General features: G+C 33.6%; 2 long non-coding RNA genes across 3 annotated transcripts; both read left to right on the top strand.

Moving 5' to 3' along the window:
• The first annotated feature begins 6,627 nt into the window (after positions 1–6,627).
• LOC121773782 lies at positions 6,628–8,939 on the top strand. Its single transcript, XR_006044846.1, has 3 exons — positions 6,628–6,974; positions 7,797–7,883; positions 8,706–8,939. It is a non-coding gene; the product is annotated as an uncharacterized LOC121773782 (long non-coding RNA).
• Positions 8,940–14,539: 5,600 nt separating this feature from the next.
• LOC121773843 lies at positions 14,540–19,633 on the top strand. 2 transcript variants are annotated; one of them, XR_006044864.1, is made up of 6 exons: positions 14,540–14,692; positions 14,976–16,324; positions 17,796–17,880; positions 18,337–18,390; positions 18,463–18,700; positions 19,171–19,633. It is a non-coding gene; the product is annotated as an uncharacterized LOC121773843 (long non-coding RNA). The 2 variants fall into 2 exon arrangements; XR_006044865.1 differs by having other exon boundaries at positions 14,591–14,692; positions 14,964–16,324.
• The last annotated feature ends 2,892 nt before the right edge of the window (positions 19,634–22,525 follow it).

The following is a 22,525-nucleotide window of genomic DNA, read 5'->3' on the forward strand; positions in this document are numbered from 1 at the left end:
TTTATTTTATTCATATTTTATTATTTTTATCTGTTAATATATGTCTCATTTTTTATACTCACTGTTATAAAAAGTATTCAACTTCATAAAAAAAGTGTTAAGAAATTAATAAAGTGTAAATCATATTTTATGTATTGATTTTATAATGAAATGTTAATAGAGTAAATTAGTGGAACTTGAGATCTATTTGCCAAATATAGCAAAAATGAAGTAAGATACTCCCTCCGTCCCACAATAATTGTCACTCTTATTGTTAGCACGAGTTTTAAAAAATGTAAAGAAAAATTGGTTGGAAAAGTTAGTGGAATGTGAGACACTTTTTTATATTGGTTTTATAATAAAATGTGAGTGAAGTGAGTTGGTGGAGTGTGTGACATACTTACCATTTATGGTAAAAATGAAGTGTGACAATTATTGTGGGACGGAGAGAATATTTATGGTGGGACGTAGCAATTATGTTGTTGATTGTTACTAGGGGTGGGTCGGTACGGTATACCGTACCGACCGTGCCATACCTCATACCGTACCGGAAATTACGGTATGACAAAATTTCATACCGATACCGTACCGAGTTTTCGGTATACCGAATATTCGGTATAATAATTTTTTATACCGTTACCGTACCGTTATTACGGTATACCGTACCGTGTTTCGGTATACCGTTAAAAATATGCAATTTTATCAGTTTTATGTCATTTTGTCATGGTAAAGTATCATTTTATCAGCTTATATGCAATTTCTCGAGCTAAACAATCATTTTTATAAGCTAACTGTCATTTTATCTGCTTAAGTTATCATTTTATAAGGTAAAAGTATCATTTTATTAAACAAAAATGTCATTTTATACACCAAAAATACCTATCATTCTATAGGCTCAAAGTATCATTCTATCGGCTGAAAGTATCATTCTATCGGGCAAAAGTATCAATTTATCAGTTTTATGTCATTTTGTCACGTTAAAGTATCATTTTATCAGCTTATATGCAATTTCTCCAGCTAAACTATCATTTTTATAAGCTAAATGTCGTTTTATCCTCCTAGATTATCAGTTTATAAGGTAAAAGTATCATTTTATTAAATAAAAATGTCATTTTATACACCAAAAATACATATCATTCTATCGGCTGAAAGTATCATTCTATAGGCTGAAAGTATCATTCTATAGGCTGAAAGTATCATTCTATCGGGCAAAAGTATCAATTTATCAGTTTTATGTCATTTTGTCACGTTAAAGTATCATTTTATCAGCTTATATGCAATTTCTCCAGCTAAACTATCATTTTTATAAGCTAAATGTCGTTTTATCCTCCTAGATTACCAGTTTATAAGGTAAAAGTATCATTTTATTAAATAAAAATGTCATTTTATACACCAAAAATACATATCATTCTATCGGCTGAAAGTATCATTCTATTGGGTGAAAGTATCATTCTAACCGTCATAACTATCATTCTATCGGCTGAAAGTATCATTCTATCGGCTGAAAGTATCATTCTATAGGCTGAAAGTATCATTCTATCGGGCAAAAGTATCATTTTATTAAACAAAAATGTCATTTTATACACCAGAAATACCTATCTTTCTATTGGGTGAAAGTATCATTCTAACCGTCATAACTATCATTCTATAGTTTGAAAGTATCATTCTATCGGCTGAAAGTATCATTTTATACACCAAAAACTGATAAAATGATAGTTTTGCCTGATAGAATGATACTTTCAGCCGATAGAATGATAGTTTCAGCCGATAGAATGATACTTTCAGCCTAAAGAATGATAGGTATTTTTGGTGTATAAAATGACATTTTTGTTTAATAAAATGATACTTTTACCTTATAAAATGATAACTTAAGCAGATAAAATGACAGTTAGCTTATAAAAATGATTGTTTAGCTGGAGAAATTGCATATAAGCTGATAAAATGATACTTTACCGTGACAAAATGACATAAAACTGATAAAATGTTACTTTTGCCCGATAGAATGATACTTTCGGCCTATAGAATGATACTTTCAGCCGATGGAATTATATGTATTTTTGGTGTATAAAATGACATTTTTGTTTAATAAAATGATACTTTTAACTTATAAACTGATAATCTAAGCGGATAAAATGATAGTTAGCATATAAAAATGATAGTTTAGCTGAAGAAATTGCATATAAGCTGATAAAATTATACTTTAACGTGACAAAATGACATAAAACTGATAAAATGTTACTTTTGCCCGATAGAATGATACTTTCAGCCGATAGAATGATACTTTCATCCGATAGAATGATACTTTCAGCCGATAGAATGATATGTATTTTTGGTGTATAAAATGACATTTTTGTTTAATAAAATGATACTTTTACCTTATAAACTGATAATCTAAGCGGATAAAATGATAGTTAGCTAATAAAAATGATAGTTTAGCTGGAGAAATTGCATATAAGCTGATAAAATGATACTTTAACGTGACAAAATGACATAAAACTGATAAAATGTTACTTTTGCCCGATAGAATGATACTTTCAGCCGATAGAATGATACTTTCATCCGATAGAATGATAGGTATTTTTGGTGTATAAAATGACATTTTTATTTAATAAAATGTTACTTTAGCCCGATAGAATGATACTTTCAGCCTATAGAATGATAGTTTTATATCACGTAAAATGATAAAATAATAAAATGATAGGTTTATTGCATAGAATGATAGTTTTGCCGGATAGAATGATACTCTGAGTTGATAAAATGATACTTTTGACTGATAAAATGATACTCTGAATTTCGCCAAATATCACGTAAAATGATAAAATGATAAAATGATAGGTTTATTGCATAGAATGATAGTTTTGCCGGATAGAATGATACTCTGAGTTGATAAAATGATACTCTGAATGATAAAATGATACTCTGAATGATACTTTTAGTTTATAAATGTTAGGTTTACTGCATAAAATGATAGTTTTGCCGGATAGAATGATACTTTCAGCCGATAGAATGATACTTTCAGCCGATAGAATGATGGTATTTTTGGTGTATAAAATGACATTTTTGTTTAATAAAATGATACTTTAACCTGATAAAATGATAATCTAAGCGGATAAAATGACAGTAACCTTATAAAAATGATACTTTGAGTTGATAAAATGATACGTTTACTGCTTTGTAGGTTTGTATATTATGTATTGTGCCGATTATATTAGGTTTATTGCATAAAATGATTGTTTTGCCGGATAGAATGATACTTTCAGCCGATAGAATGATAGTTTTTCCAGGTAGAATGATACTTTTGGCTTATAATGATAGCTTCGTCATTTTTTATGTCGAAGTATCATTTTATCGGCTGCGAAATGTCTAAGTTTGAATCTCAACCGCGTGATTTTAAAAATGTGCGGTCCAGATTTAGTTATAGGGTTATTACGATATTTAGGGGTTATCAATATATAACGCACCCCTATATAGATATATATATAATAATCTATCGGTATACCGGTATACCTCGGTATAACGGTATACCGTGGATTCGGTATACCGCGGTATACCGCTGTATAGAAAAATTGATACCGTTACCGTACCGAAACACTGCGGTACGGTATCATACCGTACCAAAAACTGCGGTATACCGAAAAATCGGTATTTTCGGTATTTTTCCGGTACGGTAAGTCGGGTATTTCGGTATTTCGGTATAATTTCCCACCCCTAATTGTTACTACTGTATGTTATTCTACCTCATTCATTTTCGTCACATCAATATATATAAAACAGCATATGCCCAAAAATATCACCAAATTTAATTAATTTCTGATCAATCCTCTAAATTTAAAAAATACTCAATTATATCACAATTATTTTGATATTTCCTTATTTGCCCAATGGCAAAAAAAATCCAGCGTGCTAATTTGTACAAAATAAAGACGTGATTAACTCGGTGTATTAAACAATGTCGTTTAAGTAGCCCAATATTTTATCCATATTATTTTCCGTCCACCACGTCATACATAATTTCTCCCAACTATGAGATTATAAGGCAATTATGGAAAATGTCAAAATTATGATATAATTGACATTTTTTCGAAAATTGTTGGACTGATAAATTGACCAAACTTGGTTATAAATGCTGATAATTTGCTCTAAATAAAATCTGGTTTTGCATTGTTAATTGTGTCATTAACTGACTTTGAAAGAATTTCATTCAAATTATTATCTTTCTAGTATGCTTACCCTTTTGTTTGTTTATGCATGAATTTTAGGTGCAGTTGGGATTTATTCTGACTCGCTGAAAATTTTCATAAAGAAATATTTATTGGTGCAGTTGGGAGTATCCATTTCCCTTTTATAGAAATTTTTGAATAAAGTGAACAGATTTAGAGCTACATTTTTTAATTCTTTTTGCCTTAGCTAGTTTGAACACATGACCGATTCCACATGTAGTTTCCGCATGAATTGAATGTTGTAATTTAAAGCCAAGCTCCCAAGTCCCAAAAATAGCACAAATTTGAAGTATTTCATTTTTCTAGTCAATTCTCGTTCTTTAAAAATAAAAAAATTAGAGCATCCGCAGCGTTTTCGCCACCGCCGTCCGCGCCGTTGGCAAGGCAAAGGACCGCCGCTGCTGCAGCCGCGCCGCTGGCACGGCGCTGCTAGATGTATCGAGCACGTCCGTGCCAGCGGACGCACACGTGTCGCCCTCCCATTCGTCAACGGCATAGTCGTTGTGTTTAAACATTATTTATTTTTTTTAAAAAAAATCGGTATTTAATTATAAATAATGCTAAAAAATAAAAAAAATTATTTTCCAAATCCCAAAAATATGGCCGTTTTTTCCCGTTTTTTCTGAATTTTTTTGATTTTTTTTTATTTTTTATTTCCTCAAAATCATCTATAAATACACACATTCATCACCCATTTATCACATCAATTCATCTCTCAATCATCTCTCATTCATAATTCTTATACAAACTATCAACACATTCAACCTTCACTCAAAACATCAAATGGATTTCTCTCATCTCATTGCGGAAGCTGAGCGCGAAGAACAAGAATACTACGAACAACATCGTGCCGCTTACGAAGCATATGTCGCGGCGAATACCCCCGCTCAGCCTCCTCAACGCACTAGATCAAATCGCCGCTACATCCATCGTGACCGGGAGGGAGCCCACGAAAGGCTCGTTGCCGACTACTTTGCCGACCATCCGCGGTTTCCGGCAGATTACTTCAGGCTCCGTTTTCGCATGTCAAAGCGCTTGTTCATGCGAATTGTCAACACATTGTCCGCACGTGTTGAATACTTTCAAACAGGTGTAGATGCAGCCGGCCGGCAAAGTATCACGGCGTTGCAGAAGTGTACGTGTGCCATCCGACAACTCGCTACTGGGCAAACGGCCGACATCTTCGATGAGTATTTGCATATCGGTGAGTCCACTGGAATCCTTTGTTTAAAGAATTTTTGCGAGGGCGTTCGTTCTGCTTTTGGGGATGAATTCCTTCAGGCACCCACCACCGATGATTGCCAACGGTTGCTTCGTCTTCACGAATCAGTCCTGGCTTTCCCGGAATGCTTGGCAGCATTGACTGCATGCATTGGAGGTGGAAGAATTGCCCGACTGCTTGGAGGGGGCAACACTTAAGCGGTCACAAAGGCGGCGGCCCAACACTTATCCTTGAGGCGGTCGCCGACTATCGCCTATGGATTTGGCATGCATATTTGGCGTTGCCGGATCCAACAACGACTTGAACGTGCTCTATTCTTCACCACTCTTCAATGATGTGATGAATGGGGTATCACCGGCGATCGACTTCACCATCAACGGAAATATATACCGCATGGGTTACTATCTCGCCGATGGTATCTACCTAAGGTGGTCGACGTTCGTGAAGACGCTCCACAACCCGCACGACCCGAGACGGGTTCTTTTTGCGCAGCGTCAAGAGTCAGCGCTGAAGGACGGCGAAAGAGCCTTCGGGGTCCTTCAAGCTCGATTCAACATTGTGAAAGCCCCGGCTCGGCTGTGGTACGTGAATAATATCGCCGACATCATGTTCACGTGTATTATATTACACAACATGATTATAGCCGACGAAGGGCCGAGGGCGGCTAGCTTCTACGACGAGGACGAAGCCGGAAGCTCAACAGCGAGGTCTCCCCCACGCCGAGGCGAGCATACGACGGTTGGCCAGAGGATCGAGACAAGACACACAATGCGCGATACTCGAATCCACACTCAACTACAAGAAGACCTAATCAACCACATGTGGGCGAAATTCGGCAACGAGTAGTGGTTTTTTTAATTTTTAGGATTTTAATTATGTAATTTTTAATTTTTAGGATTTTAATTATGTAATGTTTAATTTTATTTGTCATTTGTAATATTTATTGTGGTTTTTAAATGAATTTTATTATTATGGAAATGTTATTGTTTAATTGAATTTTAAATTAATTGTGCTCGTCCTTGCGGAAGAGCACAGTTGTGGGTGTTGTGCTCTTGCCAGAGAGCAGGCATGAATAGTACCGCCCGGGCCCACAACCGTGCCGCTGGCAAGAGCACGGTTGTGGATGCTCTTATATGTAGACTTTTATGTTAATTTATTTTCATGTCAAATATTTTCTATATATATATGTGGCTTTATCATACACAGTTTTGTACATTACAAGTAAAATGCATATCTTGTTGAGATTGTTAGTGCTTATGCATCTACTAATATTCTCACAATGTATCAGGCATCCTTTCTCTGCTAATGATCTAAGTGCACAGGCGTTTCCGCGGCCTCCGCCACCTCCTTTGAAAGTTTCGATGCAGTCAGTAATTGGACCGGAATCGGAAGCACCGCCTAAGCTGCCTCCACCGTCTTGTAAACCAAGCCTCCACCGTGATAGCTCCGGTCACTCCTCCATGGAATATGTAGCACACTTCCAAGTTTCATTAGATGTTCTCAATTTCAGAATTTGTGTATTAAACTCACTTCCAAAATTGTTGAATTTAGAGGTTAGCTTCCTCCATAACCTCTTCAATCATGTTTCTAAGTATAGTAGTGATGTTAATTTGATGTGATTCTTGTTGTTTGGTCGAAAATTAGGGTTCATAGAATTGGGGATTTTGTTGTTCTGATGTTTTGGTGTAATTTGGCTATTAAATTATGCAATTGGAAGTATGATATGATATTTAAGCATGAAAGTGATAGGAAAAATCTGTTTTTGGGATTGCTTTTGTTGGAGATGAATCATAATTGGACTAAAACCATGTAATCTTGGTGTTGAACCTGAAGTGTTTGGAGAAATTACCCAATGACACACAAATAGAAAATAGCTTGTTTATAGGTTGTTCTGATGCTTCTGTTCTGATCAGTTTCGGCTACCTTAACATGCTGGAATTTATGTTCTAAAATGTTTATGCATACTATCAGGTCTTGGGATGATTTCTGCAAAATTTCAGATCGTTTCGTCAACGTTTGCTATTTTTAAAAATTCATGCTAAACCGTTGCCAGAATCTCTCACAAACTGGCAGGCTGTAGTAAAACGTTCATAACTCCCTAATCCCTTGGAATTTTGAGGAAAACCTTTTTTGTAATTAAAATAGACACCTAGAGGTTTATTTTGGTGTAGGGCTCGACCCCTAGTTATCTCCGAGCTAAGTCAGTTTATTATATGAAGTTGATGTAATGCAGTTAATTTTGTTCTAAAGCTTTAAAAGTTGAGAATAAAGGTTTTTATGCTAAAAGGGAGATAGATAGATGTGATATTTTGGTTTCCATACTTGTGCTTTAAGTGTTTATTTATAATTTGTATATGTGATTGTTTGAAAATTAGGTGAACCGAGTGCAAGCACAAGCGATCAGGGAAAAGGGCACCTCCATGGTTGACTAAGCAAGTAATATCATTTTTTTACGTGTACAGGTAGTGTACGCGTGTTCTAGAATTTAATTCCTTTAACTTCGATAAGTATTACTACTTGTTTGTGTGATTCGTATGCTTGCCATAGAACTTAAAAATGATTGTGTGGATTATGTATACTTCAAAGTGATGTAAATAGCTATATGTGTTGAATAATGTGAAAGTTGATGTGAAATAGTTGCGTTATGCCCCATTGCTTAAGTGAATCACAGGGTATAGTTGGCATGCCATAGGACAGCAGTACTGCACACATGTTGATCACTCGTCTTCTGGATAACCGAAGCGATGGTCTATATGATATATCGATAGTTGACATGTACCCTATATGGGTAATATATGACAGTTGCCTTGCATAAGCCATATGAAAGATTACAGTGTCCGATACGGACTTACATGATAGACGCCCTCATCGGGCTACAGATAGTGTCCGTGTACCCGTGTCCATCACTAAGCATAACTTGGGGGCAGAATGTGATTTTCTATTTTTGAAATAATATGATTGTGCTTTGAATTCTCTAAACATTTATGTTTTCCTCAGGTAAAGTTATGTTGTATAGTGTTATATAGTTCTGACTGATAGGTGATAAATGGTTATTGTTGAAAGTATTACATGGTTAATATGATTGTGATGTGGTACTGTTTGTAAACGATACATGTGATTCCTTTAAATGATTCAAACTGTTATGAATGCTTATACTGGGTGACTTTGTTTTGAACTTGTGTGTTGATGCTAATATAAATTGAAGTTTTAGAGGTTTTATTCTGGAATGCGATTACACTACGAGCTTTTCGAAGCTCACCCCCCCTTTCTTCTCCCTCTTGCAGAGTATAGAAGCGAGTGAACTCGCTAGTTGGCAGCAGCACGTGTCAAGTCACCACCTCCCTTTTTGCTGGTACAGTCGGAGTTTACACGTGGCATGCTTAGGTTGTCTTTTGTTTGTAAATAGTTGGGTTACAAATGTAAGGTTATAACCTTCTTTTTGCTAGTGGAGTTGTATATATATCTATCGAAACAGGTTAATGTTATTTTGTTATGTATAGTAGTAAATAGTTGTGTTATCATGTTTATTTACTTATATGATAGTGTTGTATGTTGAGTGTGTGCAAAATGAAAAAAAAAATAGGCAGGTTTTGTTTATCGATCGTACCGAAAAGTAACGTCACTTGTTTGGTTAAAACTAATCGAGTAAGGGGTGTTACAGTTGAAATAATAAATTTATCAGTCAGACATGAGTGAGATAAAAAATTTAAATCTCATATGGCTTCCGTTCCGAACACTAATTTTTTCTCAGAATCATCGATTCTATTTTTCGGTGCCTCACCATTGTTTTTTAATTTAAATTTTGTAACTATAAAATCACATATATCAATTTAATTTTACAATTATTAGCTAGGATTTTTTTACTATGCATATATGATTATTATGAATTGCATGTCAAGTGTTGTTATCAATTAGTGCAATTTCTGTTAACAAATAACATTAGACTATGACCATATCATATACGTTGGTCGTATTTCAGTAATTAGTAGTGATAATACATTTTGATATTTATCTTTACATGAATGTGGACAAAATTGATTTTAAAGACCATGTGATTAAAGTAGGTTGTACTAATGATAATAATAATATTGCATTTTAGATTAATTTTATTTGAATTTTAGGGTTGTAAAATTGGTAAAGCAAGAGAGGAGTAGAATGTAAAAGTATTGTTAGTAAAGAATGAGTCACACCTCATTAGAGAGAAAAGACTTTCCAAAACTAGAAAGCGCATAATCTTATGGGACGAACTAAAAGAAAAAGTGCATATTCTTGTGGGACGGAAGCAATATATGTTTATTCATTATACGGAAGTTAATATCCATAAGGACTTTATCAATTATGCATTAAATCCCGTGGCAAACCAAATGTTGATTAAAACCATTAATTCATGAACACTATAAATATTGATTAAAACCATTAATTTTTGTTATTTAATATAATGTTCACTGAATTGAAGAAATACAGATTAATCATGATGGAAAAATAAGAGCTATTCTATTTAGCCTTCGTTCGATTGTTATAATTGCTTGTGATTAAATATTATGATGTTGACTAAAAATTTGATACTACTAAAAAATTGATATAGGAGAATTTTTGTTGAAATTTTCTAGTTAATTTTGATTGTTTTCAAATTAATAAACGAAAATTATATTAGTCTTACATTAGATGCATATTTATTTCAGAATAAATCGTGTTATATGATCTATTTATGATTAAAACTATCAAATATTGATTAAAACTAAGGCGTCGTCATACCTTATTGATTAAATATTAGACACTATCAAATATTGATTAAAACTATTAATTTATTATTTAATAGTAATTTTAATAATTTAAAAAATTTATTGATATTTAAAAATCAAAATTTAAAATTTAATTTTATAAAATTAAATCTAATATTGTAATAAAGAAACAAAGTGAAGGATGACAAAAAGGAAGAAGAATGATAATTTTGAAATAATATCAGATTTAGTATATCACTGAAAAAATATCAGATTTAAAATGTAAAAAGACCAAATTGCTCAACCCCAAAATGGTATTTTCATCACGAAACAGTGAAAATGGACTATTTTCGAGATAAACGCTTAGTCCAAGATTGTCTGGGATATTTTGAAAGTCCAGGATTCATTGGTGAGATAAACGCATAGTACATGGACTATTTTTGTAGTTCACTCTATTAAATAATAGTAATGAAATATTTATCATTGCTCAAACACAACAGGGGATCCAATTAAACTCCTAGATGTTGCAGTTTCAGTAGATGAAAAATGTCGGATACATCCGAAAATATTAGTAGTTGGATAATTTTACTAAGAGCCGATTTTTTGTTCATAATTTGAGTTTATTATTATATTTTTATCTTTATTTTTCAATTTAGATAATTTTATCTTGATTGATCTTTTCCGCATAATCTGCATAATCTGGGTTTAGGGTGTTTTTGTCAGTTCTTTGATGTTTTCATATCCTCCTCCATTTTTATTGCTTTAGCTATTAAATTTAATATTAAAAATAGCAAAAATGAATGATAAATTTAATTTTTTAAACAGAATAAATCTTAATAATAAAATAAACATAATAACAAACCCATGATATGAAGAAGAAAAAAGTAAATATAATAAAACAATCTTGATAAAAGAATACTTTATCCACACTGTAAAAATAGAAATTTAATGATGGTATAATTTTTAATAGGAAATTAATAAAGAAAAAAAAAGAAATAAAATAAGTAGTGGATAATTGGATTTACTACTATAAAGTGGGATGAAAAAATTTAAAAATTAAAATGAAATGGTGATCGGCAAAATGACATTAAAGAGAAGGGTGGCTCATATGAGCAGTAACGCAGATGGTGACAAAGTATGAAGAAGCGCATCTTTGTGAACAAAAAGTAAATTGGCTGGAAAGATTAAATTGAATATTGAAAATAGTAGTTCTTTAATAAAATGGATGATAATTTGAAATTTTTAAACCGAATAAATCTCGACGATACAAAATCAAACATAATAACAAACCCCCTGTTATGAAGAAGAAAAAAGGTAAATCATAATAAAATTAGGTGAAGGGGCCAAATGATAACACAAAGCTACACTTTGAGAACCAAACACCTAGTTCAACTAAGTTACCAATCCTTACCTTGATGAAACAAAGCAACCAAACGACTCCTTAGTAGTAGTAGTAGTAGTAGTAGATGGAGTGGTAGGTGAAGGGGCCAAATTCTTATTTTTATGAAATCGAAGGAAGTAGATAGATGCAAACTAAATTGGGGCAACCCCACGCACTGAACCACGTTGCCCTATAAATACACCCCAACTTCACTCAGTCTCTCACACTAGTTCCCAATTAAGATTTCATTTCACACATATTCTTCACAACGCCTCGCTGCCTCTTCACACATATTCCCAATTTGCAGGAATTTCTCCTCTGCTTCCTTACTCTTTTCCTTCACCGCCGCCGCAGTCGCAGTTGCCTCCCTCCAACGCCATGGTCGCGTTTTCCTCTGCTTTCTTACAAATTCATTATTCTTTTCTGATTATCGTTAAAATATGAAATTAATTCTTAGCAACCCCCAAATATTCACACGTGGCCCATAATTGAATTTGCCCAATTACAAGACAAGACCCTGTATGAAAACACTTCCAATAAACAATTACTATCTCCGTCCAGTTTGCATTAAGTTACTCATTTTGTAAAAATGATAATAAAACGAGTGCAGAAAAGTAAATGTAACAATTAATGCGAGATAGAGCTAGTATATGATATGCCTAACATATCTAATTAAATTTGATTCCTAAATATTTATACGTAACATCATGGTTTTATATTGCACATGTTTGTTTTTTAATAAATTATTTTAGTTTTCTATGTAACAAACCAATTAGAAATTTATGATATAATAATATATATAATATGTATATTTCTCTATATATACAGAAAATAGACATATTTTTGGCCTAATTTAGATGTCCGCAAGGATGTCCGCCGGGACATTCGCACCACGGCAAATGCTCTAAGTACAATGATCCATGACCTGAAAATTTCTAATTGTATATGTTGACTAAAATTGCATACCAAATTGATTGAAATTCTCTTTAGCTAAAATAAAACAAATAACACCAATATGGAGTAATAGAATAGGAGTCACAGCTAGATTCTAGCATGAAGATGTGTTTTGAATACTACAACTAACTTGACTTCATATATAATGTGTAACTCTATATGTGTGAATAAAAACATGGTTGACAACTTTCTATTTTTCAAAGTGATTTATATATTTTATTTCATTTTAAATTATCTTTTCCTATGTATGTTTGTGGGCCTGGCTGAACATTTGTTTTCTTCTATATATGCAGGGCAAATGGTAGTAGGAGTTGCAATGCGTTTGTTTTGGACATTATTGTTGGTGATTGTGTATATAGTGATTCTCTCACAATGCGTGAGACATCTAACGGTACTTGAACCGAATTCGGAGCCCCCTTCAAAGCCAACTCCACCATCTTGTAGACCAGGATGTAAGTGAAATGAGTCGTGCAACCCAAGGGACGACCAAATGGGATGGTGACGCGTCCCGTGCGATACACGGAATATGGTAGATTGCCTACCATATTTTAGTTATCTTATTTACTACTCATTTCTTAATTGTTGCTTATTTAATTACTACATTGATTGAGTCAACTTTTTGGATTTTCTTCTTCATTCTTTCCCGAATCGTATTGTCAAATCAAGCCGGGAATTCTATATTATAGAATTCCCATATATATCTGAGTTTTTTAGTATTCTTTTCTTATCTAATTCACTGCTAATTCATATACTGTTCACAGTCCAACTAGGCCCATGCCGATAATTGGATTTACCCAATTACAAGAGCCCGTATGCCAATAGTGCGGATATTCCATTTTTAAAAACTAGTAATATTTGTGGAAATAACAAATTGAAAAATAGAAGTATTGATACAATGAAAAACAAGCTCTCCCCCACGCGGATAATTCCATGGATTTCTATCTCAAGACTATAATATTTCCCCACCTTTTCACGCTATCCAAAATCGACGCCCCGATCTCTTCTTTCCGGCTGTTCTTCTTCATCTTCTTCTCGAGCTAGGAGTGGTGGTCAGCGATTGTGGTTGTGCGTGTGTACGGCTGAGACGCGTTTTTTCTAGTCTCTCGCCGGATTTCCTTCGTTGTATAACGCGTTTTTTCTAGTCTCGCACCGGATTTCCTTCGTTGCTTTCTAGTCTCTCGCCGGATTTCCTTCCTTTTTTTCTAGTCTCCCGGATTTCCTTCGTTTTCTTTCTAGTCTCTCGTCGGATTTCCTCGTTTTGTGACGCGTTTGTTTCTAGTCTCTTGCCGGAGTTCCTCGGTGGTGTGAGCGTTGAGAGTGTGTCTTAGACTCTTAGACGTGTGTGTCCGGCGGCGTCGACGTAGCTCCGAGGCGTGATCATTAGTGGTGGTGAACGGTAGTTATTTCTGTAAAGCACCGGTAGATCCACCGAGATCTGCTCTTGTAACCACCGTCGGTGAGCTTGCGGTTATTTTTTCGTGTTGCTGTTAAATTCTCCGTTCTAGTTGCGTGTTAGTCGTGCACGGGCTCGGGCTCTGGTATCCGAAGGCTGGAACGGCCAGATCCGTTGTGTAACCGTCCAGATATACCGTGATTCGGATGTTGCTATCTTAACCCGGACCGACTCGATTGAACTCGTTCAGATCTGTGACTCACCGAGTTAACTCGGCAGATCTGCGAGTCACCCAGTTGACTCGTCAGATCTGACGCAGTCACTTGACTTTAAATTACAAAAAGTTGCACTACTCAATAAATGATTCATGTATCATTTCAATTTTCAAGCATGGCCGTGAATTTAGTGAATGAACAAAAATACAACAAAAAAATAAAAAAAAATCGAAATTTTATCTTAGGGTTTAGTCTATAATTTTTCAAAATTATAGTCTATACAAATTCTCAATTATTTGAGTCTATAATTTTCTTTGGAGCAATTCCGTGCTAAATTAGTGGTAGATAAATGCGTATTTAATGCAAACTGGGTTATTGTAGTTCACCCATTTTTAACGCCAGTGAATCCGCGACACTTACAACCCAATATATGTAAAGAACAATTTTCCATGGCCCCACCAACCCAACGTTCTCAATTATATAAACACCCTATTTCACAGCAATTTCATATCCCCTTCCTTTCCCCCACCCCCCTAAAATCTTCCCCTCCATTCCACTACATCCCACCGCTGGCGAGATAAGCCCACAATCTTCCGTAAATTGAGAGGTAAATGGACATAACTACCATATTTACCTTTTTAAATAAGAAGTCTATACGTTTGTATAATACACTGATTGCTTCTATTTTAGCCCATCCATAAGATTAACGGATAAAAATTTAGTGGTCGGAATATATTGTCATGTTGGTGTGTCTAATCCAGCTAGTTTGGATTGTAATAGTGCTGTAAGGGTTGTGTGTGGAACCAGCCAATTGTTATTGTAAATTTGTAATAGTAGTGAGGATGGATGGATGTTCAAGATAATTTATATGGCTTTAGCTTTTTCCACAGATAATTCACGTGCACTGGCGGACGGAGTTAAGGACAAGGGGGACGACAGTACCCCCAAAATGTTGAATGGCCTAGTGATAAAATACTCCTAAGTCCTATATTCGATTCTCCCAGGCTTCAATATTTGTTTGCATTGATTAACCCGATTTAAATATATACCGCACCTCCAATCTCAAGTATCTGGATCCGTGTTCACGTGGAGTCATATTTTTTATAGACAAAACGAAGTATTATAGGAAAACAAAGCAAAATTCTATATACAATATAAATACAACGTTTCAAGACCAAATTTGCACCTGTTTAGATATATAGATATGCGCTTATCAATATTTAGTACATCTAAATCGGTATATAATGAGTTTGGTAATTAAATAAATCGTTTTATTATTAAAATATTTATATTTGGTCTATGCGGTATTTAATGGATTTGCAAAAAGGGGGAAAATATATCAGTATAGTTTTATATTAATATAGTGCTTCCTCCGACAAAAATCAACACATTTTGTTATCTTTTATTTTACTCTATATTACTTTATACTCCCTTTATTTATCTATCTTTTTTATTTCTTACTTTATTTTCATTTACTTAATTCACTTAATACAATTTTTCTTAAATCGTGTGCCAAAAATAAACGATTCAATTGCCATGGAACGGAGGGAGTATATATTTGTTATAAATCTAACTCTGTTATTTTCAAAAAATCAAAATACTACAATGTGAGAAAAAAATCTATATCTATACCTCAATACTACTACCTTCGTGTCTTAAAGATAGAAACTTTCTAAAATTTCTATTTTAGTACTTGGACCTTATAATCTACTAGCGGTACTTCTATTACATTTTCTCTTTATCTCTCTTACTTATTTTTTTCTTTCCATCTCTCTTGTTTTATCAAAGCTTCTCTTTTACTTTACTAATTGAACATTAAAACCCGTGTTGTTTCAAAATTTTCTATTTTTAAGGACGAAGGTAGTAATATAAAATAGTAATGCAGAATTCTTAGAAATATAATAAGGATTTATTCCTCCAAATCCCCCCCCCCCCCCCACACACACACTTACTTGCTTCCAAATTCATATTTCTTACTATTCTAGTAGTACTAATTATTTTAGTGTATTATTCGAAATTGATTTCAGAAACTGTAACTAGGTATGATTAAGTACTTGACGATTTAATATGTTAGTACTAATATTTTAGTTGTGCGGACGAGCAGATGCTTAGGGCACATCTCCAAGGAGAGAACGAACCGACGCTTAGAGCATCTCTAAGAAGAGAAAGTATATAATCTCCAAGGAGAGAACGAACAGACGCCTAGAGCATCTCCAAGTAGAGAAAGTATATAAAAAAGGTATATCATGTATTTACCTTCTTAATAAGTGAAATATATCATTTCAAAAAATAACACATTCCAAAGGAAAAATATATATAGAAAGGTAAATGATTTTTTAAAAAAATAAAATAATACTACAAAATGCATTAAAAAGTATAAAGTGTAATACCTTCTCCCTTGGAGAATGATTTTTCATGAAAAGTAAATATGGTAGTTATAAATGGTAAAGATACCTCTTCAAAATGGGAAAATGTATAATACATTCTCAAATACCTTTTTCATTGGAGAATGATTTTTCATGCAAAAAAAGTTAAATATGATAGTTATCTAATTTTACCTCTCCTATTGGAGATGCTTTTCTAGTATTAACTGACAATTGACGATTCTTGAAAAAGTAACGTGGTTGTGCACCTCCGAATTTACTTTCTTCCAAAATTTTTAGATTTTTCATAGTATTTCTGAACTATTTCTTATTTCTTTATTCTATTAACAATTGTTGGTAGACAAATTGGTTTCTTAAAAGTGGTGGTTGGGAAAAAATTTATATGACTGTTTTATATCATGAAATTCAACTAGCACATGGTTAGGTGGACTAGTAGTTCGAGTAATTGATAACGACGACATTTTAATTTTTAAATACTAGTAGTGGTTGGGAAAAAGAGTATTTGTTTATTATTAATTTCTTTTATTACAATTATTGGGAGACAGCTGTAGCTATTAACTGCAACTTGTGTATAGTTGAATAAGTCTAGGCCGACAATTCTGAATAATTCAATGCCGACATGCATGTTCAAGGATAGACGATTATTAAATCGGCTTTTTATAAATTTGCTTTTCAAGTAAATCTATCTAAAAGGAGAAAAATACAGCGCTTTATGAACCAAGCGCAAATTTGTAGAGAGAATTGTTTCAGATCTGCCTTTTTATTACAAAAATATTTATATTTATGTTTATATTTGGAGTGCATGGTATTTAATGAACTTTTCAAAAAATTTAAAATATAAAGTAGAATAATATTTTTTTAAACAAAAAATGAACCGAGAGATCAGGATTATTTTAACAAATTTGTTGTAGATCTAATTTGAAATTTAATATTTATTTAGTTTGCGTAATAAATTTATGATTATTCATATTTCTTATTTTTTATTATGTTATAAATTGCAATTAGAGTGAACACAATTAACCATTTTTTATGAAGCTAATAACATTGTTGCGCACCTGATCCAAAATTTACCTGCTTCCAGAATTTTATGATATTTCACATTTAATTCTTACTATTTTTTTGTTAACCTATTAATTATTTAGTGTAGATAATTGGAAAATTGAGTAATTGACAATTAACAATTCGTTAAAATCAGATCAATTTTCGCTCCCCCACAGAAAATTTTGATTATCTATCGCTATTTGATGTGATATTTTCTGTTTTCTAGATTTAGGGTTTTATAGTTTATTATCCACGCAATATTCAAATTTTGGTTTTGGGTAATAGGTTAGAAGATTTGAGATTCAAATCCACTGGGTGAAGTGATGAGAGGAGCAAACCTTCGTCTACAAATTAAATCTGCAATGAAAAGGTATATTAATCTAATTCCTATGAGCATGCCTATGATCGTTTCAATTCAGATTTGTTATTAGATTATGTCCATATCATTCATAGTACTTTGGTAGTAGTGGTAGTTATAAACGTACATGAATTAATTAAGTTAAAATAAATTATACATTAGTCATAATAATTTATAAAAATATTAAAATTTTTAATTAAATATCCTATCTACATATTTTAGAAAGTTTCATTTTTTGATTGAACTTTGTATAATTATTGCAAATCAAGCTCGAACTCATAATAAAATTCGTCATGAATTTTTCATATCATTTCTTTTTTTATTTCTATAGAATAGTATTACTAATAATAAAACTAATTTGTAATATAATTCAATTGAATTTAACATTTAGGAATAGTATTTTGGTCTATAAATGTCAAGAACGGTTCCACTGCAAACTCACTCCTCTCGATCCAATTCCCAATTCAGATTTTACACGGCGGCGCCGCCTCTCCACTCCGACCGCCTGAGTTCTAAACTTGGGTAATTATTTCTGTTAACTGAGGAGCTGATTGTTGAATTTGCTGACCACTTGTTTTCTTCTACTTAACTCAGGAGTTGCAATGAAATTGATTTTGGTAAAATTGGCGGTGATTTCGCTTCTACTGATTCTCTCACAATGCATGAGGCATCCAAATGGTATTTATATCTCCGATCAGAGGAAACCCTTCTTTCCTCAATCAAATCCGACTGCACCACCGCCGCCGCCGCCGCCGATGGAGACAGTATTTGAACCGGAATCGGATCCACCACCTATGCCACCTCCGCCCTCTTGCTGGCCTTTATGTTGATGGTAAGTCACCTTCATCCTCTCTCTCTCTCTCTCTATCTCTTCTACAATTAGAGACATTTTTGGTAGGGTTAATAACTCATCTAGGAATAGAATTTTATGAACAAAAATAATCATACATTTCTTGGATTTGCTGCATTGATTCTGAAGAATCTGATTGGTAGTGAAGCAAATCCCAAGATGTAGTGATGATTGGAGGTGAAAAGGTGAATTGGAGATTTGGAATTGAAAATTGTTACATTTTGTGGCGGCGTATATATCATATACGTGTCTGAATATTCCCTTTCTTTGATGGTGAATTACTGAAATTGAAAGGATCCCTTTCTTTGATGGTGAATTACTGAAATTGAAAGGATGGGAAGAGGAATTTAGGTTTTATCTTCACACACACACACACACACTCTTATTGTACTAGTATATTGTATTGTATGTATAAGGATCATGGTGATTGGTGAATCTGTTTGATACTGCAGTACACGAGTCGGCCGAGCCGGTGTTGAGGAAGAGCCGAGCTACCCGGTGTTTGGCCCGGGTGAACCTGCTACAGCATCTCGAGAGACGACTGCGAAGGAGGCAAGGCAGCCGATTGGTTTGGGGAATATGTCTCCAAATAGGCGTCCAGTTCTTCGGAGCAGATCACCTACTCCAAAACACCAATTCATTTCCTACTCCACACTCACAACAAAATAAAATAAATAGGCGTCCAGTTCTTTGGAGCGGATCTCCCTTCTTCCCAGTTCTTTGCATTAGTTTTTGCTATTTTAATTTATTTTATTTTATTAATTGGGTCGAGTATATCTATAAGTTCCTTTTCGGGTTTTCTTTGTTGAATTCTTTCCCGGATTGTAAGTCGAATCAACCCTAGGGTCCGTAGATATAAAAAGGGAATATTGTGAAACTTCTCCATTCAATAAAAAAACACAAATATTTTCCCAATTTTATCGTCTTTACTTTTCAGCACAGCAATATTTGGTTTGATTGACCGGTAAAAGCCTTCGTTGATATCTGTTTCTTCGCTGTCCGAGGCTAAATCTCGCCTGCGAACACGTTGCAGGGAACCACCCTGTAATAAATCTGTTGCACATTTCTTGGATTTGCAAAGGTTGATTGGAATTGAATTGTTACTTTGAATATAATGTATATATTACTTTTATTTGATGGTGAAATTGAAGGGAGGGGGAAGAGGAATTTAGGGTTTATCTGTTGCACATTCATTGGATTGGATGACCACCAGCCCCACAATGTCAATTCAACAACAATAAATAAATATTAGTTTTGTTTTTTTGCTATTTTAGTCATATATAACCATGTTTTGTTTTTTTGCTATTTTAGTCATATTATATATGGTCAGCCATAAAAGGATATCTTAGTTAGTATCATAAAAGCAATAATAATTTAATTGTGTAATTTATTACTACTAAGTATGTTTACACTATTAGCCTTTGCTATTTGTTTTAAAAATAGGAATATGATTTTTAGGTTTGAAACCAAATTAAAGAAATGATATCTCCCACGGTCAATGCCTTCACCCACAAACAAAAATCTTTTCTCTCAATCTCGTCGATTTTTTATGTTATTGTAATTTTAGAATCATTTTTTTTATATTTGCACTGTATAATGTTAACTTAAAGTAATTTTCAATTTATTTTTATTTACACTGTACATTTAATAATTTTTCAATTTCCAGTTATATAATCTTATAGTAATTGAATTTATTGCTATTATACATAGTACTAGCATAATAAGTTGTGACATGCCGATTTATCTTATACTAATTAATTAGAAATTTTAATTGATTATAGATTTAATTCAGAAATTAGAGTTTTCCATTGATTTTATAGTTAATTAAAAAAAAATTGAATTCAATACAAAAATTTGATTGTGATTCAATTGAATATTATAATTCTCAGTTAAATTTGAATGACTGATTGAAAATTAATTATTTCAGTTGATTTATATTCAGCTAATTAGGATTTAATTGATGACCAGTTGAATTTTTCAACTGATTTTAGATATAATTAACTTGGACAACTGATATTGAATTTTTCAACTGATTTTAGATATAATTAACTTGGACAACTGATATTGAATTTCATTAAATTTGTATCAATCTATTGTAGTATATCATTTCGTTACATATATTTGCGTTCATAATTTAATCCAAATAAGTTATTTTTTTACGTTTCAATTTATGTATTGAATTTCAAAGTTTAATTTATACTTAGTAATTACATAGTTCCAATTGAATCATCGCAGATTAAATTAAGAAATATAGAGAATTTAAGAACAGGAATTCAAAAAGGAAATAACTACAATTACATAGTTCGTGACACTATTATGGTAAAAAAAAACTATCACGTTTTATAATTTAGATTAAAAAGAACGAAATAAGTGTTGTCCTTGTCCAAAACTTATTCTTATCACAATAAAAAAGCTACATCAAATTGGTCGTCGATGAGCTGTAGCCAATTTCTAGAAAATATAACAAATTGTCGCCTAGAGTATATAAGGTCAAATTGAAATAACTAAAAAGTCAGAAGAGATATCCAATATATAGGAAATCTAAACATTATTCAACTCTCTTGATACGATTCAGAAAGAATTGTAAAAGAAAACGATAAAATTACAAAAAATCTTATCTAAGGCTCGGTAAATATGTTTAGAAAGTTAATAGTAATGTGCTTGTGTAATTAACTCCAAATTTCCCACAAATTAACTTGCTTTAAGAATTTATAGTATGAAATTAATCTAAGCACAGTTCAACTAAGCCCACATAGCAATGCAGCAAATAACCCATTTAAATGCTAATATGTATAACAATTGAAACATACTATTGCTTATTTTGGCCCATTATATGCAATGCCTAATAATGTATCAAATTAACATTGAGGGAAACGGTAAGCTACTCGTTCTAATCACATTTCACTATAAAACTATGAGCATCCACATCCGTGCTCTTTGGTAAGAGTACGGATATAAACCCGAACCCACTTTTATTACTTTTTTACTCTCTGCTCTTCCCCAAGAGTACAAAACCCACATTCATGCTCTTCCGCAAGGACATGCTCAAGGTTCTCACCATTCCATTATTTATTTTAGATACTTCAATTACTAAAAATAAATTAAAATATAAAAATTACATAATTAAATCCTAAAAAATAAAAAATACATAATTAAAGGCTAAAAAATACCTCCGTAGAAGACTAGTCCTCCGGCCTTATCCCCAATGTTCTTCGGAGACCCCGTTTCATTGCCAAATGTGAATAAAGTTGCTCGGGGTCATATTTGACCTATCGGCCAAATTGAGCTGGGCCAAAGGGGTCCACAACGAGTTGGTGGGGGGTTGAGGTGGCACAAAGGGAGCGGGAGCGGGAGCGGATGGAGTCGCGGTGCGACGTCGGTTGGCCGTCGCCTTCTTCCTTCCTTGCGGCTGGGGTTGGGAACTGCTCGGGCCGACATTGGGGCTACCCAAGTTAGCTCCGGCGAGCTGGCTAGCCACCTCATCTTCACCGGCGTCGGATAGGGATACCGACCTCGACCGTTTGCTGGAGGAGCTGGAGGAGGATGATACGCATCCCCTATACTTCGGATGCACACGCACCTCCTGCCAAGCGATGAGGTACTTGAATGGTTTGTAATTTAGGGATTGGTAGGTCGCCAAGGCGGCACTGATGATGTCAAGCTCGCTCCTGCCGCTCCCCGCCGACCGCTCTTCCTGGAGGTAATACCCTTGGAACTTTTGGATTTCTTCGTTGGCTTTGAATATGGCATTGCGCACCATACTGCCAAGTGGGAAATTATGTATTTTATGTCATGTTCTTTTCGTAA

This window comes from Salvia splendens, chromosome 17, assembly GCF_004379255.2.
Source record: "Salvia splendens isolate huo1 chromosome 17, SspV2, whole genome shotgun sequence".
NCBI lineage: Eukaryota > Viridiplantae > Streptophyta > Magnoliopsida > Lamiales > Lamiaceae > Salvia > Salvia splendens.